At 37.0% G+C, this 27,618-nt stretch overlaps 1 pseudogene; it reads left to right on the forward strand.

Annotated features, from left to right (window-relative positions):
• The first annotated feature begins 326 nt into the window (after positions 1–326).
• Positions 327–23,826, forward strand: LOC131595389 (uncharacterized; annotated as a pseudogene).
• Positions 23,827–27,618: the final 3,792 nt, after the last annotated feature.

The following is a 27,618-nucleotide window of genomic DNA, read 5'->3' on the forward strand; positions in this document are numbered from 1 at the left end:
TTGTTGTTGTTGTTGTTGTTGTTGTTGTTGTTGTTGTTGTTGTTGTTTAAGTTGTTATTGTTGTTGTTTATATGATGTTATTGTTGAATGTATATGAGACATATTTGTTATATTGTTGTTGTTTATATTTTATTGTTGATGAATGTGTATTAGACAAATTGTTGTTGTTGTTGAATGTTGTTGATGTTGTAAGTTCTTATTTGATCACTTATGTTGTTATCGAACTTATATTATTGTTGAATGTTGTTGATGTTGTTGTTGTTGTTTAAGTTGTTATTGTTGTTGTTTATATGATGTTATTGTTAAATGCATAGGTGAAGCTTGGGCCCGGCGAGGGTGGGCCATTGCCCAGGCTGACCCAATTTTTTTTTTTAATTAGAGTGAAAAAGTAAGTTCATATTAAATTAAAAAAAAAACAAATAAGAAAAAAAAGTGAAAAACTAAAACAAAGAAAAAGAAGAGTCAGAAAGATAAATTGTGAGTTGTGACCCACCACCGCCACCACCGCCGACACAGGATTTCGATCGACAACTACCCACTGCCAGCACCGCCACCTCCGCCGACGACCCCCAATCTTCAGTGATTTGGTAACCTTCCTTCTCCAATCTCCATTAATGTTTTGATTTGCTAGTTTGAAAGATTCATAAAATCTTTTCCTATTTGAAATGGATTTGGTTTTTGATTTGAGAGAAAAACTTTATTTGAATTTAAAGAATGGAGAACATTTGATGGTTTGATTAAAGAACTTATGTGCTGAAAAAAGAATTTATGTTCTGAAAAAAGAACTTATGTGAAGATGAAGTTTGAGAAGAAGGGATGAGTTTAAGAGCTTATGTAGATGATAATTATTTGGCCTTATCTTTATTTATGTTATCCCTTTTGTCTGTTGCTAGCTAGGTAGGATCCATGGGAATTATTTATATTATCCCTTTTGGCTTTTGTGTGTTGCTAGCTAGATAGATTATAATAATATGGCAAAGAATGCATATGACAGTAAGACTTTAAAATATATTAGAAGCTGACACTAACATATGGATGTTATATATGTAATGAAGTCCTCCAATTTCAACGACTATACTTCTATTGATAGTGAATGGCATCATTGCATTGAACAATATGGTTTCACACTTAGATTTTTTTTATTTTCTTTGGCTTTAATTTTCACAAGTATTTATACACCACCAAATAAGTATTTATAAAAAATTTTAATAGTTTTTTTATGTACTTTGAATTTGTTTAACACTATAATAATTGTATGTATACGGTGTAAATTATCTACGGTGTATCAAATTGGTGTAACAATAGCATAGCTTTTATTGGGCTTATTGTAATTAATTGTTTGATTTGTTTTATTCAATGACAGAGATGAGGAGATTTTTGGTTGATAGAGAAAGTACTGAGAATGTGAATGTTGAGCAAGCGGAAGTCGAATTACAATCACTACCTAATAATGTGATTGATGAGTTTAATCCAAATGAGATTGTGCGTGATCCAGGTCTTAGGAAACAAATTAATGAGTATGCTCCGGATATTCAAGACCAAGTGAGAAGGGCATATATATTGAAGGGTCCAATGCAACCAGAATTGACAAGCTTTCCTCGTACTCTATTTGGAAGTGCTAAAAGAGCCTTTAGTAAATCATGGTATAAGAATTATGCATGGTTAGAATATAGTGGGATAAAAGATGCAGCTTATTGTTTTTATTGCTTTCTCTTTAAGAAACCCGGGAGAGCCGAGCACTTTGGTTTTGAAGTCTTCACTAAAAGTGGATATAAAGATTGGAAGCATGCATCTCAAGGCTTGAAAGATCACGTTGGTAGTCATAATAGTTTGTATAACTCATGTGTCAAGCACTACGATGATTATAATAATCAAAGACAAAGTGTGGCTAGTAAGTTTGCTAGAGCAACCAAGGAATCAGAAGAATTATATAAGATTCGTTTGACTTGTTCTGTAGATTGTTCAAGATATCTAATTGCACAAGGCATGGCTTTTCGTGGCCATGATGAATCCTCTATTTCTCTAAATAAGGGAAATTTTAGAGAGATGGTAGATTGGGTAAAAGCTAAGGATGAACAAGTGAGCGATGCTTTTAATCGTGGTGGAAAAAATTGCACAATGATTTTTAGTGACATTCAAAAGGAGCTTGCAATGTGTTGTGCACATGAAGTTACCAAGGTGATTATGGAAGAGCTTGGTGATAGACAATTTTCCGTGCTTATTGACGAGTCACATGATATATCTATCAAAGAGCAAATGGCGGTGATGTTGAGGTTAGTAGTTGTATTTGTTTTCAATTTCCAATTTTCATTTTTCATTAATTACTATGCCACCAAGTAAACTTGTTGAATTTGTTTTAGGTTTGTTAACGACAAAGGGCATATTATGGAACGATTGATTGCTCTACATCATGTTAAAGATACTACATCTGAGGCATTAAAGGATGCTCTTTATGGTATTCTTGATAAGTACACGTTATCTATTTCAAGGATACGGGGGCAGGGATACGATGGAGCTTCAAATATGAGAGGTGAATTTAATGGTTTGCAAAGAAAGATTCTAGATGTAAACCCTTATGCTTTCTATGTCCATTGTTATGCTCACCGTTTGCAATTGGTTGTTGTGTCTGTTGCTAGTAGTTGCTCATCTATTCATGATTTCTTTGAGTACATATCCTTAATTGTGAACACAACAAGTGCATCTTGTAAGAGGAGAGATGCCTTGACGGAGGCTCAACACCAAGATATTTTAAATCAACTTGAGAGGGGTGAGATATCTAAAGGAAGGGGATTGCACCAATCATCTAGTCTCATGTTGAAAGAGTATTGTGGTGTACTTTTCGTTATTATCGTATCCACAGGGATTATTGCGATATCACCGCCGTTCTATAGCCTATTTTGTCTTGAGTTAATGTTACTTTAGTTTTAGGTTTGCAAAATATCATTCAATTCTTTTAGTAGCAAAGAGTAAATTAATGAAAGTTCTAAGTTAAAGAAAATGTATCAAGATTCGATTTCATCGACCTAAATTTGTATGTTTCCTTATAAATAGATGCTTATGAACTTGCTAACGATCAATATAATTACGTATCGACACCTATATCGTCCGTGTCCGCAACGATATAGTTAGATTTACCGTATTGTTTAACCGACGATTTCTCCACCGTTTAAACAATACAAATAACGTTTTAAAACCGATACTTAGTAAACATCAAACTCTAAATCCATGTCTGCAACTTATAGTTTGAAAGATGATGAGTTAGGTCTAGATACAAACATTGATGTCTCAAACATTTATACCAAAGAAAAGCTTTAATAAACAAACTAAACCATCTATATTGATCATTACTTGTTCATACACATATATTCACAAGAAAAACATACAAAAGGCTAGGAAGATTACATCTTATCTTGATACAAAAGGGATTTAGCTATCCATGAGAATGGTAGCTTGCATAAGAAGGAAAGGATGAAGATCAACAAGCATCAAAGGCGATTAATCGACGATCAAGGCTTTCAATCTTCAATTCTATGTTTGCTACAGTGTATATTGCTCTTGGTTCTCTCTAAAATATCTCCACACCTTACAAAAGTGATCTGGCCCATAAACAAATAAACAAAGTTTCGCAGACCGCGCTTAGCGCGGTGCAGCCCGCTAAGCGCGCTATCAATAATTGCTTAAACCGCCCAACCGCGCTAAGCGGGCTCCAGACCTCGCTTAGCGCGGAACTCTCTGCCAGAACTTCCTTCTTTTCTTCAAAAGCGCGCTTAGCGGGCTCAACCTCGCTTAGCGCGCTACCTCTTTTCAGCAATCCTTGGCTTTGGTCTTGGAACATCTTCAAAGTGCTTTTTCCATGGTCCAAGCTTCCAATTATCTATAAAAACTACAAAATCCAACATAGATTGCAAAGATAAGAACTATTCAACAATAATATAAATATAAGAATAAATATATACCAAATGACAATAAAATACTACTATTAACCACAAAAAGACTTGAGAGTTACCAAAAATTACCTAAGATATTTACACAAATTGGTAACTAACAACTCTCCCCAACTTAAACCTTTGTTTGTCCTCAAACAAAACAAATACACCAAGAGATCACAAGCTAAGACAAAAACAATTGGGTGGTTCAAATTCCATAAGCACACAAGTAACATCTTACCTTTACTAAAATAACGCCATGATGCAGATACTAATACTAAATACATATTTGATGTCTAAAATTCCTAAAACAAAATAAGTTCAAAATTGAATCACAACCTATACACTTCTCTAGTAAGAGACAAAATTGAGGTCCTAACACTCACACAACAATGTCGCCAACATCCAGAATTAATTATGCATTCATCTACACAACATTTATATAGAAAGCGTAAAAGCAAGAATCACAAAGACTTTAGGGTTGAAACTTGGGTTGGTTAACAAGGAAGTGTCATTTCTCAAGGCCATTGAAACAAAAGGGGTCAATTCCTAAGAGAGCATTCAAATCATGATTATATCCACACATCCTTATCAACCGATCACATAATTTTATTGCTCAAGAGTTCATCTTTTTATTTTAAAGGAACTAGCTATATACAAAGCTCTTTTCTTTTCCTTTTTCTTTTTCTTTTCATTCATTTTCTCTTTTTTTTTTTTTTCTTTTTCTCTCTTGAGCAATTTTTTTATTTTCTTCTACACACCAATACAACCAAGATCAAAATTTTATTCTCCCCAACTTGAATATTACCACCACATAATCACGAATGCTCCCTATTCTAAGGCGAAAAGGAATCCATCCTAACCACATTTCATGGTACTTTTCAAGGTTAAAAGAAAGTCATCAAGATTCAAATAAAAAATCGGCAATTATAAGGCATGACATGATACCGATTGAATCTTGGCAAAATGGCTCAAAGTGGTTAGCAAATACTCACACACTCACCGGGTAGGTTATATTTGGAAGAGAAGTTATACTCGTAATGCGAAACAAAATGCTTTGATCACTTTCATGCTTTACACAATTAAATAAAACCGCAAGATTAAACATAATAAACACGAGTTAAACGCACATTGTTGGTAACCACAAAATAATATATATATGTACAATGGAAAGGCTCCTCACACTAGTTTTAGAGCTAAAATGATTCATTATTGAACTATATTTGTTAAATAAAATATGACATCTAATTTGTACAATTAGAAGTATCTACTTCATGGTATATTAAAGAAACGATAAAAATGTACCTTGTACGTACTAATTTCACATTATATCATCACCGCCCCAATTGGATGTAAAACTTGCTCCCTCAAGGAAACACTTTCACAAGGACAATCAAAAATTAAAAGAAAACAATTGTATATGTTCATAAAAATAAAAGCAATTAAACTAAAAACTTAATAATTTAAAACAAACACCAAAAGGTGTCACAATATCCAAAAAGGCATAGCAATGCCTAAGGTTCAAAATACCTCATCCTCTACAAGGATGGAACAAAACATAACAAAGCTAATAAAAAAAAACTAGTACTAAATATACTATAGCACTAAACATAAAATATAAAACTACTCATCCTCATCCTGATGATCTTCTTCCACATTCTCATCCTCGCCACCTTCCTCCTCCTCAGGAAATGGACTGACCTCAGGCCAATCAGCATAATCCACCAAATCTTGGCGAGAACTCCACGGATGAACCACATGGGGCTCCATCATCTGCAACCTCAGCTGAGACATAGAATCATGCAAAAACATGAATGCTCTCTGATGCGCCATATGAAATGCCAAGTTCTCCTCTCTATCAGGATTACTACGGCGGCGAGCAGGGCGAGCAGCAGCAACAGGAACAGCAGTCAACCTGGATAAACAATAACGCTCAATAAAAATGTCATCAATAAAAGTGTCAATAGTCACAAGCCCCTCAGAAGGAATCTGCACTCTTGCTTTCTTGCACAGATTCATGATCAAACCCGGGAATATCAACTTGCAGGGAGCACGATCACCATGGCGAGTTCCACTCAAAGCAACCCTCTTCAGCTCATTCGCAATAATGCGAGTAATATCTATCGGCTCATGCTCAATCATACGAGCAACCAAAGCAGCAGACTCAGCAGGTAAAGAAGAAGTGTGACTCCTAGGCCTCAAATTATGAAGGACCACAGACATGAGAATCTGAGCATTAGTAGACAACGACTTCCTAGAGAATTTCTGGGGCTGTTGTGAAGGATTAAGATCATAAGACTGCCCCCTCGCACACAAGACCTCCCTCAGATGCTCCCAATCAAAATTACCCCTTGCCAATTGCTCATGATACCCACACAGCTCACCATCCTCAAAAGGTAATTGAGTTCCAAGAAACTCACGGATAGCTTGACGAGAAAAATCAATTTCCTTACCACGCACCCAAGTTTTGAACTCAAAGGGAACACCTTCAACCGGAAATTCCTCATTTGGAACAGCATTAGCATAGAACTCTCTTACAATCTCCAAATGAAACTTAGGTGCAGGCTCACAAAGCTTAAGCCAACCATACTCCTCAATGGTGTTATGACACCACCCATAGGTTCCCTCAGGATTGATTCTCACAATTCGCTCAGGCCACCATGTCCTAACCTCTAACTTTTTGTACCTCTCCTCTTGGACATGGCTCTTAAAACGGTTATGATTAAACGGAATAGCCCTAGGTGCTTGAGAAGAACTGCCACCTTCGGTTCCGGACTTTCTTTTCTTAGAGCCTAGGAATTTCGGTCCCATCTGAAATGATTAAAGAAATAGCACACAAAAACCAATATGTTAACACATTATATAACACAAAAAAAAAATAAACAGCCCAAGAAAAAGCAAAGACAATTCCACTCCTCCCTGCATCAAACAAAAACAGGCAGAAGAGGGGATTTTTCTGAAATCCCCAGACCGCGCTAAGCGCGCCTACCGCGCTAAGCGAGCTCTGCGATTTGCAGAAAAAATCCCCTGCGAACCAGGGGTTCAGCCATGCTTCAACAACACCCAAATTCAGATTAAACACTTATAAGGCACAGGAAACATAATCTATACTATGTTTTCAATTTACAAAACCCTAACCAAATCATATATTCCTAAAATCAAAAATTAAACCTTAATATATAATGCAAGCATAAGAGAAAAGAAATAAGAAGAAGAAGATGAAGACATTACCTTGGTGATGATGAAGAAGGCACAAGAACCTTGATTAATTAGCAAAACACAAAGTAAGCAAAGAAAGAAAGAAAGAAAGCTAGGAGAAGAAAATGGGAGAAATGAGGCAACCAAACCTCAAAACCCTACTTCCCTCACCCAGAATTCGTGTTGGGCCGGGTCAAAGACAAAGGGCCCAAAATCAAAAATATTTTTTTTTTTTTTCTGAAAACCAACCCGCGCTAAGCGGGGTATGAAGCGCGCTAAGCGCGCAAGTCTCTGGAACGAAGGGTTCCAAAATTTCAAAAGCGCGCTAAGCGGGCTAGGAGCGCGCTAAGCGCCCTTGACAGAACACAGAAAAATTTTTCTTTCTACCAGCATGTGAAACTTTACCGGTAGACTGATTTTGGCTCGACCAGAACGCAAAAAACATAAATGGTAAAAAACACATAAAACAAGCTGAATATATACAAATTGGGGTGCCTCCCAATAAGCGCTTTGTTTAACGTCGGTCAGCTCGACGGTCAAAGGCAATCAAGGATCACCAAACGATAAAACACAAGTTTCACGATTAAAATCGCTTCCTCGATAAACCTTCAACATCTGACCATTAACTACCCATTCTTGCTTTGATTTTTGGTCCTCTATCACAATAGCCCCATGGCTTCTAACCTCTTTGACCAAAAACGGTCCGGACCATTTAGACTTCAACTTTCCCGGAAAAAGTCTTAACCGGGAATTGAAGAGTAAAACTAATTGCCCTACCTTAAAGTCTTTCATTCTAATCTTACTATCATGATAGAATTTGGTCTTTTCTTTGTAAATCGAATTAGACTTATAGGCATGCAATCTCATCTCTTCCAACTCATTTAATTGGGTTTTTCTTCTCTCTCCACACAACTTGTGGTCAAAATTCAAAAGCTTCAAGGCCCAATATGCCTTATGCTCTAGTTCTACGGGAAGGTGACAACTTTTACCATACACCATTTGAAATGGTGTCAGACCGATCGGTGCTTTGAAAGCGGTCCGATATGCCCACAAGGTTTCATCAAGCTTCATTGACCAATCCTTCCTAGAGCTAGACACAGTTTTCTCAAGAATTCTCTTAATCTCTCGATTGGTCCTCTCAACTTGCCCATTAGTTTGTGGATGATATGGAGTAGCTACCTTGTGCTTTACTCCATATTGCTCCAACACTTTTTCAAGCGGAGCATTACAGAAATGAGATCCACCATCACTAATTAATACTCTTGGCGAGCCAAACCGCGAAAATATATTTTTCTTCAAAAACTTTATCACGGTCTTACCATCCGCTTTGGGTGAAGCAATCGCTTCCACCCACTTAGACACGTAATCAACAACTACCAAGATGTATTCATTTGACATTGAGGAAGGGAAGGGTCCAACAAAACCAATGCCCCAACAATCAAATACTTCTACTTCTACAATACTTTGGAGGGGCATTTCCTCTCTTTTCCCTATTCCACCAGTTCGTTGACAACTGTCGCATGAGGCAACATGGTGGTAAGCATCTTTGAACAAAGTAGGCCACCAAAATCCCGATTGAAGGACTTTTGTGGCCGTACGCAAACCATTAAAATGACCACCATAAGGCGAATTGTGGCAATGCCACAAAATGCTTTTTGCCTCCTCATTCGCGACACATCTTCTCAAAAGATTGTCACTACTCAACTTAAACAAGTGAGGATCGTCCCAAACATAAAAATTAGCATCGTTTAAAAACTTTTTTCTTTGATTCCAAGTTAGATCCTCCGGTATCCAGCCAGATGCTCTGTGATTAGCCATATCTGCAAACCAGGGTCTAACTTCTTGTACCATGTACAGTTTTTCATCTGGGAATTCTTCCCTCACCTCTTTTTCATTGTTTGTCACCTCGGTATTCACTAACCGAGACAAATGATCCGCAATCAAATTTTCTGTACCTTTCTTATCTTTCACTTCAAGATCAAATTCTTGAAGCAAAAGAATCCACCGAATAAGCCTCTGTTTTGAATCAGGCTTGGTGAGAAGATATTTGATTGCGGCATGATCAGTATAACACACCACTTTAGAACCAATGAGGTAAGAGCGAAACTTTTCCAATGCAAATACAATTGCGAGCAATTCTTTTTCGGTAGTGGCATAGTTAACCTGTGCCTCATTTAAAACTTTGCTCGCATAATGTATAGCATGGAATTGTTTGTTCTTCCTTTGGCCTAAGACCGCACCAACCGCATAGTCACTCGCATCGCACATGAGTTCAAACTCAAGCGACCAATTAGGAGCGACAATTATGGGTGTGGTGGTCAAATTTGCTTTAAGTTCTAGGAAAGCTTTTAGACATGATTCATCAAAATTAAATTCCATACCTTTGTTGAGCAAATTACTCAAAGGCTTTGCAACCTTGGAAAAATCCTTGATGAATCTTCTATAGAACCCAGCATGTCCCAAGAAGCTCCTTATGCCTTTCACATTCACCGGAGGGGGAAGCTTTTCAATAACCTCGATTTTTGCCGGATCGACCTCAAGCCCCTTTGAAGAAACCTTGTGGCCAAGAACAATCCCATCCGTCACCATGAAAGTGCATTTCTCCCAGTTGAGAACCAAATTTGTTTCAATGCATCTCTCCATTACCACATCAAGGTTCTTTAAGCACAAGTCAAATGACGACCCGTACACAGAAAAATCATCCATGAACACCTCAATGCTTTTCTCGATCAAATCTGAGAAGATAGCTTGCATGCACCTTTGAAATGTTGCAGGAGCATTACATAGTCCAAATGGCATTCTTCGCTATGCGAAAACGCCAAAAGGACATGTAAAAGCAGTTTTCTCGTGGTCCGCCGGATTCACTGATATTTGATTGTATCCCGAATAACCATCCAAGAAACAATAGAAATTTCTTCCGGCTAACCACTCTAACATTTGATCCATAAAAGGTAATGGAAAGTGATCTTTTCTTGTTGCTTGGTTCAACCTCCTATAATCAATACACATACGCCACCCGGTCACCGCTCTCGAAGGAATCAACTCGTTCTTCTCATTTCTCACAACTGTCAATCCACCCTTCTTAGGAACCACATGCACCGGGCTCACCCATTCGCTATCGGAGATGGGATAAATCATACCCGCCTCTAATAACTTCACAACCTCTTTTCTAACAACTTCTTTCATGGTTGGATTCAATCGCCTTTGAGGTTGTGCCACGTGTTAGACGCTGGCCTAAGGATCTAGAGGGGGGGGTGAATAGATCTCTCTAAGTTTTTAAGGATTTTTCTACTGACTCGAGCGAAAGCGGTTCTGAATCGACTTGCGTCTATTCTGGACCGCTATTGCAAAGATCGTACGTGTTTCAAAACCAAGGAATAAGTGGAATTGATGGTGAAGTAATATGATAGCTAACCAATACGTTTAACAACTGAAATCCAATTAACTTCTAGATTGACAACTTTGATTTGCAATGCAGTAAGATTGGATCAAGCAAAAACACAAACACTTGGTGCTTATAACCAATTATGAACAGAAAGTAAAAGAGAAAGTAAAAGCGACAAGAACACGATATTTGTTTAGGCAGTTCGTCGATCGTCCTCGCTACGACTACGTCTGCCCCCAATTCCAAATTGAAATTGGGTAATCTTTCATTAATGTTGAAAGTAGTATATACAAAGAAGATAACAAAGCGATAAACGATAAACCAATTATGTCGATCCTTTGAATCTTCTTCCCCCTTAATCTTGAGTCAGATCAAGGTTATCCAAGAGCTTCACTTTGATTCCCTTCTGCAGTGTCTTGATTCCTTGAACTCCCCGTTCCTCAATCGTTACACTCAGCCGAATCCTCAATGAACGCCTCTTGATAAAAACCCCCAAGAACCACCCGTCGTGGAGGACAAAACCCGCAGATTTTATTCACCAACAAACCCCACGAACCTTCACCCACTAGGAATCTTCAATTCCGTTCCATGGACGTTATCGAACTCATCACTAACCCGCAACGCAAGAATGATTATGTGTAATTGTGTTGGAGATGATGAAGAACGAAGATGAGAAGCGTTTGTGTATCTTTCAGTCGTTGGTGTTGATTGAATAATTACCCTTGCACAATATATATGATTGTATAACAGTTAGAACCAAGAAAAACTGATTTTTGAACTTTCTTGATCAGTTAGGTCGACCACTTGTAGTGCTTAGGTCGACCTAACAGAGCTTGCAGAATTTTTCTCCCAGTTAGGTCGACCTGTTGAAGGAGTAGGTCGACCAGAATCCTTTTCTGATGCATTCTGGAGACTTTTTCACAGATCAGGTCGACCTAGTTGCCATGTAGGTCGACCTAGCAGACTGATGTGAAGATTTCTTCATTTTGAGTCGACCTAAATGGTCTGTGAGTCGACCTAGCAGAGGTATATGGATTTTCCTTCATTTTAGGTCGACCTAGGTTGATAGTAGGTCGACCTAGCTGCTGATTTTCTGCATTTTTCATGTCCAGCTTGTGTTGAGTCGACTTATATGCATAGTGGATCACCTTGTGCTTTCATGAGTGATCAAATGCTTTGCTTTTCTGATTCCTCCTTGTTGTTTGAATGCTCATTTGAGTTTGCCATAAATCAAAAACCTCTTTGAGTGTAATCTTGTATTCACAAACTCCCCCTTTTTGATGATGGCAAACCAATACTCAAAAGCTTTGATAGTAAGTGACAAGGACTCTAGTAAGTGACAAGGACTCAAAAGACTCCCCCGTACATCCAGCATCTCTCTCAACAAGGCTCCCCCGTACACTCAGCAGCTATCTCCCCCTTTGTCAACATCAAAAAGAGAAAACAGGAGAAGAGTAACAAGAGAACCATAGATAATAATGCTAGCATGTATAGTATAGTAGGTAAAAGGTAGTTAATGGTAGAATGAGACACATATGTGAGCAGGAGCAGTTTTTTATGCATGAGGTCACTATAAGCATGTTAATTGATAGCATATTATAGTATCAATAATATTTTTGGAAGTGAACACCAATTATGTTACCGCTTGTTCAATATGACGCCTGGCTTGATGATGAGCTACCTTTATGCTAAAAATTGTTAGCAAGACACGTAGATATATACATAAAGTAAAGAAATAATATTAAGAGAAGACAAACGTAATTAGCCCAAATTAGAGATATCGAGTATCCCTAATTCCCTACGAATGTTGAAATATTGCTCTGTTGCTAGCGGTTTTGTGAAGATGTCAGCTAGTTGCTTCTTGCTTTCTACATGTTCAAAAGTAACGTCTCCTTTCTCTACATGATCTCGTAGGAAGTGATGCCTTACTTCAATATGTTTGGTACGTGAGTGTAGGACAAGATTTTTACTCAAGTTTATGGCGCTTGTGTTGTCACACATGATAGGTATGTGATCAAGCTTAATACCAAAGTCAAGAAGTTGTTGCTTGAGCCATAATATTTGTGCACAGCAGCTTCCAGCAGCTACATATTCTGCCTCAGCAGTGGATAATGCAACCGATACTTGTTTTTTACTATGCCAACTTATTAGTGAGTTTGAGAATAGATGACACGTTCCACTAGTGCTTTTTCTATCGGATTTGCAGCCAGCAAAATCTGAATCGGAGAATCCTACCAAATGACACTCATTTCCTTTTGGATACCATAGGCCATATGTAGTAGTTCCACGTAAGTATCGCAGAATTCTTTTGACAGCTTTCAAGTGAGATTCTTTTGGACAAGATTGATATCTTGCACACATACACACACTAAACATAATGTCTGGTCTTGAAGCAGTAAGATACAATAGTGAACCTATCATACCTCTGTATAATTTCACGTCAACCTCTTTACCTTTCTCATCTTTGTCTAGATTTGTATTTGTTGCCATAGGTGTGTCAATTTCCTTTGCTTCACTCATTCCAAATCTTTTGAGCAGCTCCGTACAATATTTAGTTTGATTCACAAACGTTCCATGACTGAGTTGCTTGATTTGTAGGCCAAGGAAGAAATTTAGTTCACCCATGAGACTCATCTCAAATTCACTCTGCATAAGCTTAGAAAAGTCTTTGACAAGTTTTGCATTAGTGGACCCAAATATAATATCATCTACATAAATTTGGACTAAGAGAATATCCTTATCTTTTCTTTTAATAAAGAGAGTAGTATCAACTTTACCCCTAGAGTACCCTTGACTAAGGAGAAATTTGCTCAAACGTTCGTACCAAGCCCGAGGGGCTTGTTTAAGACCGTATAGAGCACGTTTCAGCTTATAAACATGAGTTGGATACATGTAATTCTCAAAGCCGGGTGGCTGAGCAACATAGACTTCTTCATTTATATAGCCATTTAGAAAGGCACTCTTAACATCCATTTGGAATAGTTTGAAGTCTTTAGAACACGCATAAGCAAGTAAGAGGCGAATAGCTTCGAGACGTGCTACAGGAGCGTATGTCTCTTCATAATCAATGCCTTCTTCTTGATTGTAACCTTGAGCAACTAATCTAGCTTTGTTTCTAGTAATAACACCGTTTTCATCAAGTTTGTTACGAAAAACCCATCTAGTGCCTATTACTTGATGATCTCCCGGATGAGGGACTAAGTCCCAAACATCATTTCGTTTAAATTGGTTTAATTCTTCTTGCATGGCCATTAGCCAATGCTCATCAAGTAATGCGTCCTTAGCGTTTTTCGGCTCAACTTGTGAAACAAAAGCAAAATGATGGCAGAAGTTACTTATCTTTGAGCGTGTTGTAACGCCCCTTGAGATGTCTCCTATTATATTGTCAATTGGATGGTCTTTCACGTTTGTCCAGGCCTTGGGAAGTTCTTCATTGTTTGAGATGCTTTCTTTTTCATTTTCATTGTGAGACTCATCTTTCTCTCTCTCAGCATCTTTCTTTACAATACTCTCATCCTCATCTTCCTTATCCTTGACAATGTCTTCAGTGGATGGGCCTGCACCATTAAATGAAAGACCTTTCTCGACATATTTTGCATAAGATTCATCAAAGGAAACGTGTACTGACTCTTCTACTATAAGTAATCTCTTATTATATATTCGATATGCTTTGCTAGATTGTGAGTAACCAAGGAATATGCCCTCATCAGCTTTAGCATCGAATTTGCCAAGATTATCCTTACCATTGTTCAAAACAAAACACTTGCAACCGAATACATGGAGATGAGATACATTTGGTTTTCTACCCTTTAGTAATTCATAGGGAGTTTTGTTCAGTGTAGGACGTATTGTTATCCTATTCAAAACATAACATGCTGTACTAATTGCGTCAGCCCAGAAATACTTTGGTAGATTACCCTCATTCAGCATTGTTCTTGCCAGCTCCTCTAGAACACGATTTTTACGTTCAACTACTCCGTTTTGTTGAGGTGTTCTAGGAGCTGAAAAGTTATGCTCAATTCCATGTTTATCACAGTATTTTTCAAAAGAAATGTTTTCAAATTCTCCACCGTGATCACTTCGAATTGCAACTATTTTGTTGTTCATTTTGTTTTGACATAATCTTGCAAATTGTGTAAAGGCTGGAAAAGTTTGATCCTTACTAGGTAAAAAGATTGTCCAACAAAATCTCGAGTAATCATCGACAATGACAAAACCATAGGTGTTTCCACCTATGCTTTTAGTCCTTGAAGGCCAAAGAGATCCATGTGAAGTAGTTCAAGAGGGCGTGATGTAGAAACCACGTTCTTTGATTTAAAAGAGATTTTTGTTTGCTTTCCCTTTTGACAAGCATCACATAGATGATCTTTTGAAAAATTCATTTTGGGTAAGCCGATTACTAAATCTTTTGAGACAACTTTATTTAGTAAGTCAAAATTTATGTGGGCGAGACGTCTATGCCAAAGCCATGAGTCATCGCCTAGAGCAACTAGACATTTGGTACTAGACTTAGATACCTCATCCAAGTTTAGCATGTAGATGTTGTTTACTCTTAAGCCCTTAAACATAATGTCTCTTTTCTTAGTATGTTCTATTGTGCATCCAGAATTTGTAAATATTACTTTAAAATCTTTGTCGCACAATTGACTTATACTTAAAAGATTATGTTTAAGACCTTCTACTAGCAGCACATCAGTTATAGTAGTGGTAGAAGGGTTACCAACACTTCCTTTACCAAGTATGGCTCCACGATTATTATCTCCATAGGTGACATACCCCTTTTTCTTTGCTTGAAACTCAACGAAAAGAGATAGGTCTCCAGTCATGTGTCTTGAACATCCGCTATCAAGGAACCACAACCTTTCGGCAATGTCAAGACACTTTTCCTGCAAGATTAATTTAAAGAGGGAGGTCCCCAATTTTCATTGGGTCCTTGGTAGTGAGTACACAATTTGTTGCACTTAGGCAACCATTGAAATACTCCTTTAGGAACTAAAATTCTCCTAAATTTGCATTTTTCAATGGTATGTCCCTTTTTGCAACAATAATGACAGGTAATATGATGAGAATATGGAGTTTTGCTAGTTGATACTTTTGGTACAAAAGTGTATTTACTATATAAAGGAGTATACGATCTTTTGAACTTGTTTGGATCAACCGCAAAAGTCACTTTTGGTTGTAGAGCCTTGTCTAACTTGGCTTTTAGATCTCTTACTTCTTTTTGCCAAATGTGACATGTCTCACAACCAAACCATGATGTAGGATCTAATTCAACTTTGTCCTTTTGAATGTCTAGCATAGATTGTTTTAAAGCTTCCATATCCCTTTCGGTTTTCTCAACTTTTGATTCAAGGTATGAAAATATTTTCTTATTTGAGGCCAAAAGTTTGAAAGCTTTAATTGCATCTCTATGTAATTCTTCAAAAGCAAGTTTTAGTTGAGAATGAGATACCTTATCTACGAGTTCAGGTTTAAGATGACTTACAGCTTTCTTTTTCTTGTTTTGATGAGCCATGAGACATAGGTTTGCTGATTCTTCTTCATCACTTGACGAGCTTTCACTAGATGAATCACTTTCCCATGCTATGTAAGCTCTTTTAGATTTGTTGTGACCTTTGCTTTGGTTCTTCTCCTTTTCTTTCTTAAGGTATGGACAGTCCGGTTTGTAGTGACCGGCTTTCCCACAATTGAAGCAAAGACCTTTGATCTTTCCTTTGTTGTCGTCATCTTGTTTGAACATGTTTGATTGCTTTCTATAGTTGATCAATCCTTTGTCGGAATGTTTTGCTCCATTTTTCTTTAGATATTTGTTGTATCTTCGCACAAACAGTCCCATTTCCTCATCATCGGAGTCTTCGTCATCACTTGTGTCACTATCCTTTGGCTCTCGTTTTGAGGTCTTGGAGCTCGAAGCTTTTAGAGCTATTGACTTCTTCTCTACCTCTTTCTCCATGTTCTTTTCTTTCTTTGTCCTCTTCTCATGCATGTCAAGGCATTTAAGATGCTGTTCATGTTCCTCTAGTTTACCAAAGAGAGTGGTAATGTCTAAAGTGTTGAGATCATTTGCTTCCTTAATTGCTGTAACTTTGGGCTGCCATTCCCTGTTCAAACACCTTAAGATTTTGTTAGTAGCAACTGCATTGGAAACAGGTCTATCAAGAGAATTTAATCGATTTTTCAGGTGAACGAATCTTTTCTGCATGCTTTCGATGGTTTCACCATCTTCCATGTGGAAAAGTTCGAACTCTTGAGTTAACGTATTGATCCTAGCTAGTTTGACATCATCCGTTCCCTCATGGGCAACTTGCAATGTGTCCCACATAGCTTTAGCTGATCTACAATGGGAAACACGATAGTATTCATCAACTCCTAGAGCTGAGATTAGAATATTTCTCGCTTTCCAATCGTATGCATATTTCTTTTCATCTTCAGCATTCCAAGTATCTTCTGGTTTTGGAACAACTGCACCAGCTGCATTTGTCATAGTGATCTGAAATGGACCATTGACAATAGCTGTCCAGATGTTCCTATCAATTGCATTGATATGGACACACATACAATCCTTCCAATAGCCGTAGTTTTCTCCGTTGAAAACTGGAGCTCTATTATGAGCCCCTTTAGGTCCAGAAGCCATCTTTCCAATAAGTGTTTCACAAAGCACGGAATAAACCAGGCTCTGATACCACTTGTTAGACGCTGGCCTAAGGATCTAGAGGGGGGGGTGAATAGATCTCTCTAAGTTTTTAAGGATTTTTCTACTGACTCGAGCGAAAGCGGTTCTGAATCGACTTGCGTCTATTCTGGACCGCTATTGCAAAGATCGTACGTGTTTCAAAACCAAGGAATAAGTGGAATTGATGGTGAAGTAATATGATAGCTAACCAATACGTTTAACAACTGAAATCCAATTAACTTCTAGATTGACAACTTTGATTTGCAATGCAGTAAGATTGGATCAAGCAAAAACACAAACACTTGGTGCTTATAACCAATTATGAACAGAAAGTAAAAGAGAAAGTAAAAGCGACAAGAACACGATATTTGTTTAGGCAGTTCGTCGATCGTCCTCGCTACGACTACGTCTGCCCCCAATTCCAAATTGAAATTGGGTAATCTTTCATTAATGTTGAAAGTAGTATATACAAAGAAGATAACAAAGCGATAAACGATAAACCAATTATGTCGATCCTTTGAATCTTCTTCCCCCTTAATCTTGAGTCAGATCAAGGTTATCCAAGAGCTTCACTTTGATTCCCTTCTGCAGTGTCTTGATTCCTTGAACTCCCCGTTCCTCAATCGTTACACTCAGCCGAATCCTCAATGAACGCCTCTTGATAAAAACCCCCAAGAACCACCCGTCGTGGAGGACAAAACCCGCAGATTTTATTCACCAACAAACCCCACGAACCTTCACCCACTAGGAATCTTCAATTCCGTTCCATGGACGTTATCGAACTCATCACTAACCCGCAACGCAAGAATGATTATGTGTAATTGTGTTGGAGATGATGAAGAACGAAGATGAGAAGCGTTTGTGTATCTTTCAGTCGTTGGTGTTGATTGAATAATTACCCTTGCACAATATATATGATTGTATAACAGTTAGAACCAAGAAAAACTGATTTTTGAACTTTCTTGATCAGTTAGGTCGACCACTTGTAGTGCTTAGGTCGACCTAACAGAGCTTGCAGAATTTTTCTCCCAGTTAGGTCGACCTGTTGAAGGAGTAGGTCGACCAGAATCCTTTTCTGATGCATTCTGGAGACTTTTTCACAGATCAGGTCGACCTAGTTGCCATGTAGGTCGACCTAGCAGACTGATGTGAAGATTTCTTCATTTTGAGTCGACCTAAATGGTCTGTGAGTCGACCTAGCAGAGGTATATGGATTTTCCTTCATTTTAGGTCGACCTAGGTTGATAGTAGGTCGACCTAGCTGCTGATTTTCTGCATTTTTCATGTCCAGCTTGTGTTGAGTCGACTTATATGCATAGTGGATCACCTTGTGCTTTCATGAGTGATCAAATGCTTTGCTTTTCTGATTCCTCCTTGTTGTTTGAATGCTCATTTGAGTTTGCCATAAATCAAAAACCTCTTTGAGTGTAATCTTGTATTCACACCACGGGCCGAAAATCATCTTCTAACATAATCTTATGCATACAATAGGCTGGACTAATACCCTTCAAGTCGGATAAAACCCATCCTATTGCTTCTTGATTCTTTGTCAACACTTCCTTCAATCGATGCTCTTCCTTGTTAGACAAACCACTATTAATGATAACCGGCTTAGTAAAATTGTCACCGAGAAACACGTATTTCAAGTGAGACGGTAACACATTCAACTCCACCTTTTTCTCTTCAACTTTAGGTTCATCCTTCAACTCTTCAATTTGAGTTTCAAATGGATTCATCTCCTCACAAGCCTCTAATTTTCTCAAGCAATCTTCAATTTCCTTCTCTTGATCTTCGGTGAGAACTTCAAGAGCTTCCATTAAAGTCTTCTCAAGAGGATTTGACAAGTGCATTTGATTCTCCACTTTCATAATAGCCCTTTCGGTAGCATCGATTCTAAAACAATCATCATCATCACTCGGATGCTTGATGGCTTCAAAGAGATCAAGACATAATTCTTCATCTTGGTACCTTAATTTCATTAAGCCATCATCAATATCTATCATCATTCGGGCCGTCTTCATAAAAGGCCTTCCTAAGATCAATGGAATCTCAGGATCTTCTTCCATGTCTATGACGATAAAATCAACAGGATACCAAAATTTGTCAACCTTGACAAGCAAGTCTTCCGCAACTCCATGAGGATGAGCTGTGGATTTATCTGCTAATGATAACGTCATTCTTGTCGGTTTCAAATCATTGATTCCTAATCTTCTCACCATTGACAGAGGGATCAAATTAATGCTAGAACCGGTATCTACCAAACCTTTGCCTATGTGGACATTTCCAATAGACACCGGTAAGGTTACCCGCCCAGGATCATTCGATTTTATCGGAGTAGTGCGTTGAATTAACGCATTACAACAAGAGCTCACCGTTACTACCTCCGGATCCAAGAATCTTCTCTTCTTAGTGATGATGTCTTTGATGAATTTTGCATACATCGGCATTTTCTCTAATGCTTCGGAAAAAGGAACATTAATTTGCAACTTGCTAAAAATATCCAAGAACCGAGCATAGTGCTTTGCATCTTCTTTCTTTGACGGACCGGGAGGGTAAGGTAATTTCTTCACTTGTATAGAATCATCCACCTTCTTCTTTCCCTTCTCACTCACACTCAATTTTTTTCTCTCTTTTTCTACAACCTTCTCAAGAGTTTCTTTTTCCACTAATTCTTTCTCTTTCTCATTTTCAACTAAATCACCCTCAACATTTTTTTCTACTTCAATCACCCTATCTTTTTCACTCTCAACAATTTCCTCCTCAACTATCTCTCCTACACCCATATCAATATTTCTACCGCTACGAGTTAGAATTGACTTACAATGCTCACGAGGATTTTCTTGTGTAGTAGCCGGAAAAGGACCTTTGTTTTGATCGGCAAGTTGCTTTGACAATTACCCGACTTGAGTTTCAAGGTTCTTTATTGCGGCATCCGTACTCTTTTGGCTTGCAATTTGCAATTGCATGAATTGGCTAAGAGTGTCCTCGATTGAAAGCTTTGTTTGTTGAGGTTGTTGATTGTAACCGCCTTGATAAGGATTTTGACGATTCGATGGGCCCGCTTCCGGCCTCCATCCTTGTTGATAACCTTGATTACCTCTTTGTTGGTAACCTTGGTTATTGTTGTAAGGTTGTTGTTGTTGTCTCCCACCATATCCTTGATTAGGATTAGACACATAATTCACCTCTTCACCCGGTGGAGGACAAAAACCTGTTTGATGGTCACCCCTACACAATTCACAACACATCACATGTTGATTTTTAGAAGGGCTCCCATTTATCTCTTTGATTTGTTGAGGGAGTTTTGACATTTGTTGAGTGAGCAATTCTACTTGTTGTGTCAATAACTTGTTTTGAGCAAGTATTGCATCACTAGTATTCAATTCAAGAACTCCCGGTTTTCTTTGCAATGCACTACGGTTGTGTTGCCCTTGATGATCGTTCAAAGCCATTCTATCAATGATAGCAATCGCTTCTGCAGCAGTTTTTGACATCAACGAACCACCCGCGGTAGCATCTAAAAGAGTTTTTGGTTGAGGTTGGAGTCCATTTCTAAAGATATGGATTTGAGACAATTCATCAAACCCATGACCTTTGCACTTTCTAACCATGGACTTGAACCTCTCCCATGCTTCATTGAGAGATTCATTCGAACCTTGAGAGAACACCGCAATAGAAGTTTTCGCTTCCATGAACCTATTGTGAGGAAAGAACCGATCCAAGAACTTCTCTTCTAACTCGTTCCAATTTGTCATGACATTATTAGGTTGATCAAGGTACCATTCCTTAGCTTTTCCAATTAAGGAATGAGGAAAAAGTCTCCTGAACACCTGTTCTTCTTGGTCTTCCGGAGCACCAATTGTTCCGGCGATCTCGTAGAACTTTGTTAGATGAGTAAATGGATCCTCGTGATCTGCCCCTGTGAACGGATTTTGGTATAATAATTGAAGTAACCCCGTCTTCATCTCGGAGTTTCTTCCATTGGCCTGATCACGAGCAAATTGTGCATTGAGTCGAGGGCTATTAACACAAGGCCCTCGAGCTGGAACATTAGGAATCTCTCCTGCCATTTCTCCCTCAACTAAGTTTTCAACCGGAGTTGAAGAAGAAGATGCCTCTTGTTGTTGTCTTCTTTCCCTAGCTAGTTGTCTCCTCCTACGAGTTTTGCTATTCTCTCTACGAGCAGTCCTCTCAATCTCAGGATCAAAAAGGAGTTGATCTGCAGGTACACGTCCTCGCATAAACTGTTATCTGAAAAACTAACCAAGCAAATTAACAAACACAAGGAAAATAAATTTAGAAACAAGATATTAATTATAAGACTCAATTCAAAACAAACTATTGCAATGCTTGCAATATCTAAACAACAATCCCCGGCAACGGCGCCATTTTGTTGAAAGAGTATTGTGGTGTACTTTTCGTTATTATCGTATCCACAGGGATTATTGCGATATCACCGCCGTTCTATAGCCTATTTTGTCTTGAGTTAATGTTACTTTAGTTTTAGGTTTGCAAAAGATCATTCAATTCTTTTAGTAGCAAAGAGTAAATTAATGAAAGTTCTAAGTTAAAGAAAATGTATCAAGATTCGATTTCATCGACCTAAATTTGTATGTTTCCTTATAAATAGATGCTTATGAACTTGCTAACGATCAATATAATTACGTATCGACACCTATATCGTCCGTGTCCGCAACGATATAGTTAGATTTACCGTATTGTTTAACCGACGATTTCTCCACCGTTTAAACAATACAAATAACGTTTTAAAACCGATACTTAGTAAACATCAAACTCTAAATCCATGTCTGCAACTTATAGTTTGAAAGATGATGAGTTAGGTCTAGATACAAACATTGATGTCTCAAACATTTATACCAAAGAAAAGCTTTAATAAACAAACTAAACCATCTATATTGATCATTACTTGTTCATACACATATATTCACAAGAAAAACATACAAAAGGCTAGGAAGATTACATCTTATCTTGATACAAAAGGGATTTAGCTATCCATGAGAATGGTAGCTTGCATAAGAAGGAAAGGATGAAGATCAACAAGCATCAAAGGCGATTAATCGACGATCAAGGCTTTCAATCTTCAATTCTATGTTTGCTACAGTGTATATTGCTCTTGGTTCTCTCTAAAATATCTCCACACCTTACAAAAGTGATCTGGCCCATAAACAAATAAACAAAGTTTCGCAGACCGCGCTTAGCGCGGTGCAGCCCGCTAAGCGCGCTATCAATAACTGCTTAAACCGCCCAACCGCGCTAAGCGGGCTCCAGACCTCGCTTAGCGCGGAACTCTCTGCCAGAACTTCCTTCTTTTCTTCAAAAGCGCGCTTAGCGGGCTCAACCTCGCTTAGCGCGCTACCTCTTTTCAGCAATCCTTGGCTTTGGTCTTGGAACATCTTCAAAGTGCTTTTTCCATGGTCCAAGCTTCCAATTATCTATAAAAACTACAAAATCCAACATAGATTGCAAAGATAAGAACTATTCAACAATAATATAAATATAAGAATAAATATATACCAAATGACAATAAAATACTACTATTAACCACAAAAAGACTTGAGAGTTACCAAAAATTACCTAAGATATTTACACAAATTGGTAACTAACATCTCACTAGACCCGGGGATACTAGATGGGGTTCACATCATACTACATTGCTTCATTTGGATCAAATGTGGCCATCTGTGTTAAAGGTACTTAGTATGGTTGACGGAGATGGACGTGTAGCATCTCAAGCAGCAGGTTTGATAGAAAAAATGGAGAGTTTTAAATTTTCTTTTATTTTGAAGTTAATGTTAAAGTTGTTTGGTATCACAAATGAGCTTTCAAATGTCTTGCAAAGAAAAGATCTTAATATTGTGAATGCCATGGAATTAGTTGATGTTGTCAAAGCTCGGCTGACCACAATGAGAGATAGTGGTTGGGATAATTTATTTGCCGATGTATAAGAATTTTGTGTTTCTAAATGTATTCCGGTGCCTAATATGGATGATGAAATACCAGTTCGGGGTCGGTCAAGGGCAGAAGGGAGGACTATCACTAATCTTCATCATTACCGTGCAGAGATTTTTTATGTAGCTATTGACAAAATATGTGTCGAGATGGATCACCGCTTTAGTGAAGGAAGTAACATTATCCTTGATTGCTTCTCATGTCTTGACCCCAAGAACTCCTTCTCTAAGTTTGATGTTGATAAGCTTGCCCGTCTTGCTGATATTTATCATGAAGACTTTTCTGATGATGACCGTGGAACAATAAGGGATCAACTTGAAACTTATGTTCTTCAAATGAAAAGAAATGCTTCATTTTTTACTTGTGAAGATGTTCAAAGTTTGGCTATAAGTATGGTTCAAACTGAGAAACATTTGGTATTTCCATTGGTCTACAAACTTATTGAGTTAGCTTTGATATTACCGGTGTCGACAGCATCCGTTGAAAGAGCCTTTTCAGCAATGAAGATTATCAAGTCTAAATTGCGCAATAAGATTAACGATGTGTGGTTCAATGATTTGATGGTATGTTACACTGAGCGGGAGATATTCAAGTCACTTGATGATATTGACATTATTCGGACATTCACCGCAAAGAAGTCTCGGAAAGGACATCTACCTCGTGATTTTATTTAACATCCTATTGTAAGGTTACCTTTCATCTCTTTTATTTTGTTTGATGACTATTTATATATTATATACAATAAATTTGTAGTATTTAAATTTTTGCCCAGACTTTATAATTTTTCTGGCTTCGCCACTGGTTAAATGTATATGAGACATATTTGTTATATTGTTGTTATTTATATTTTATTGTTGATGAATGTGTATTAGACAAATGGTTGTTGTTGTTGAATGTTGTTGATGTTGTAAGTTCTTATTTGGTCACTTATGTTGTTATCGAACTTATATTATTGTTGAATGTTGTTGATGTTGAATGTTGTTGATGTTGAATGTTGTTGTTGTTGTTTATATGATGTTATTGTTGAATGTATATGAGACATATTTGTTATATTGTTGTTGTTTATATTTTATTGTTGATGAATTTGTATTAGACAAATTGTTGTTGTTGTTTATATGTTGTTGTTGATGAATGTTTATTAGACACATTATTGTTGTTGCATGTATATTTTTGTTATGATTGGTTTAATCTTTTGTTGTTTTTGAACATAGACGACTCTTGATCTAGCGACAAAACTCATACAAATGATACTCATACAATTGATTCTCACACCAATGAATCTCAAACTATAGAGGGAAAAAAGAAAAGAAAAAAAAGGTGCTACAATAATGACTAGATTAACAAAAGTCCGCAACTTGGGTGACACATTATCGATCGAGTTTAATCCTATAACTTGGAATTGTTATGGTAAAAATTCTTCGCTTTTTAAGAGTTATGTTGCGTTTCTTGGACGTAGAGGTGTTCATTGGTTCGAGCAAATCTGAACCAAATCGGAACCCACTATTACAAAAAATACATTTCACCTTGGGAGCAAAATGCATCTAACATCCACTTTACCCCTCAGTTTTTAAAACACCAAGAGAAAATTTTTTCCGCACATGGGTTATAATCCTAGCATTTGCACTTTTTATTATTTTCAAAAGTAGCGCATTACACCTCTCAGTTTAAACATAAAACCAAAGGGGTAAGATAAATTTATTTTTTAAAAAAATCATTACAAACTACAAAATATTAATAAATTCATTGTTTACCCAAAATATTACATTATTTACACAAAATATTAAAGTAAAATATATAACAAACTTTGAATCTGATTCATCGTCATAATTGTCAATAAGAACAAATGATGGATCTCGAGTTTATTGAAATCTTAGGGAAGAGAAAATGTTGGGTGCAATATATTTCAGATGACTTTTGCATTCATTTATTTATGATATCAAACAAAAATATGGTTAGTTGAGTAAAATAAATATACAGTTATATCATTATTGAAGAACACAAATCTTAAATATACAGTTATATCATTATATCTTTGCTCTTATTCCAGATTTAGTTGTATACCATTTGTTCTCCACAAACATTCCATAACTTATCCAATTCTGATAAGTTATGTGTTTCTGTTATACCCCAAAATTTGCCCACATATTTTTCAAGAAAACTCCAATCTGAAAATTAAGGGTCTCATATAATCATGGATTTTTATTTCAACAAATATCTTGACATATGAAATACTTAGTTTTTAGAATCTTTCTTATACAGTAATTTGGCTTGCAGTTGAATTTATTCTTACGCAAACGCCAAATACTGTTCATTACTTCACACATGCTATTTATTTATTTACAGATAAATGGTACTGACACAATTGGTACAGAGTTAAATCTTTTTGCAGGCGCAGAATCAGGAAACTCAGACTGTACTGGTAACAAGTAGATTATTATTATCTTTTGTTTCCCACTAATTTTTGTACTATATTCCATTATTTGCAAAAATCTTTTCAAATCTCTTTTTCAAAAATCAAATCTCTCTTTTTCCAACACTATCTCCACTTTCTTTCAAATCTTACTTCCACTCAAATTTTCCTTTTGTACGGAATCACATCATTCCCCAACGTCTCTTTCCTTCTTTCTATTCTATAAATACCTCTCATTCTTCCATAAAATCTCACATCAAATTCTAATTCATCTTTCAAATTCCTATCTCATATCTATTTTCTCTTCTTCCCTGACAAGAATGGCAAAATGGATAGAGACACTGTTTCTTACAGTCATCACCATTGCTACGGTGATCATGACTTTCTTCTGCCTGCATAGTCCTGAAGAGTGTGGACCTGCAATGGTTATGCTCCCAATCATCTACATGTTATTGTTCATAGCATGGGTCATTAATCGTCATTCTTAAAATTTGCAGTATTTCTTATTTCTTAAATGTACCGTTTATTCGTCGTACTGTTCAATATAGTATGTGATATTTGTACTGTCAGTATTAAATGTTGTACTATTTGTCATAATATTGCTTAATTACTAAGATAATATTTTGTGTGTTTTCTGCCAGTCAAATATTCCTATTTCTGTGCATTAAATGATTTTCAGGGTTATTATCGGTAATTTTGCCCGCATACCGTAAATATTAGTTATTTATTATGTCTGTGTTTTTCTAACAAGTCATGTAAATAAACTTTCATTTTTTACATAAAACAAAAAATAACAAAAAAATAAAATTAACTTTGACTGTTGATTTTTCACTCTAACTGCTGCATCAATACCTGGACAGTCGGTTGACAGCCAAACTGCTGGCAGTACAATTCTCAGTGTTTTGTACCATCAATCAAATCAATCTTTCACAATTCAAAATTCCAAGATCTTTGTGCTAGAAGTCTTCTGAATATCACGCGATTAGATGAGACTCAACACTGCACAAAAATCAGGTACGCTTAACTGTCTCCTACACAAACAGTCCCTAATCAGGGTTTTTCTTGTTTTTTACAGGAGCAACAAGTTTTTGAGAGCTCAAATGGATTTCATATACATCCATATATCTCAAAGTACCATCAGACAAATTTTCAAACTTCAATTCACTCAGACGCACCGTCAGCAGCTCAAACAGTCAACAGACGACCCGTTTGACCAAAAAAGTCAACAGACAGTCAAAAATGAATTTTTTTGTCAAAGTCCATATTTTGTCAAAGGATTCATCATTTGATCATTGGATGATCATAATTCATCAAGGAAAGATCAAAAATCAACAAAACCCTAAGATTCAAAATTAGGGTTTTTGCCTGAAAAGTCAACTCAACTTTGACTGATCATAACTCTCTCATCCTTCATCCAAAAAATTCAAACCAAAGCTTGTTTTGAAGGAAATTCAATTATCTTTCAAATGCCATTGATCCCATGGTCATTGGATTCACCATTTGAAAAATATGATCAAAGACATTACAGGTCATTTTCAAAGTCAACAAAAAGACACTTTTTTCAAAAGGACACACAAGGAGCTTCAAAAATCATTTTGACATGAGACCAAAGGCATTGGTTAGAGGACTCTTTGAGGTTTCCAAAAAGTGCAAGATCTCCTTCATATGACAAAAATTGAAGGACTTACACCTTGTTGAAGTTGGCTAAATTTTGGGAAAATGTATGAAACCAACATTGTTCAAAATTGCATTTTTTCCAAATGGGGCCAAGTTTTCAGCATTCAAACATCATTTCCATGTTACTATGGGCCTCCCACGACCAAGACTAAGCCCATACCTTTTTTATCCATTTTTTGCATGATTTTATCTTACTTTAAGATTAAAATTAAAAGGAAAATGCATGGATAAATGGTAGCTTACAATCTAAGCATGACTCATCCAAGGAACCTTCAATTTTCTGCAGAGGATTGGTGCACAAGGCAAGAGCATTGAATGGAGTCAAGACTTGGTCAAAAATTCAAGGTTTTTAATATTTAAAAACCAAGTTTTCAACAAA

This window comes from Vicia villosa, linkage group LG4 (genome assembly GCF_029867415.1).
Source record: "Vicia villosa cultivar HV-30 ecotype Madison, WI linkage group LG4, Vvil1.0, whole genome shotgun sequence".
Lineage (NCBI taxonomy): Eukaryota > Viridiplantae > Streptophyta > Magnoliopsida > Fabales > Fabaceae > Vicia > Vicia villosa.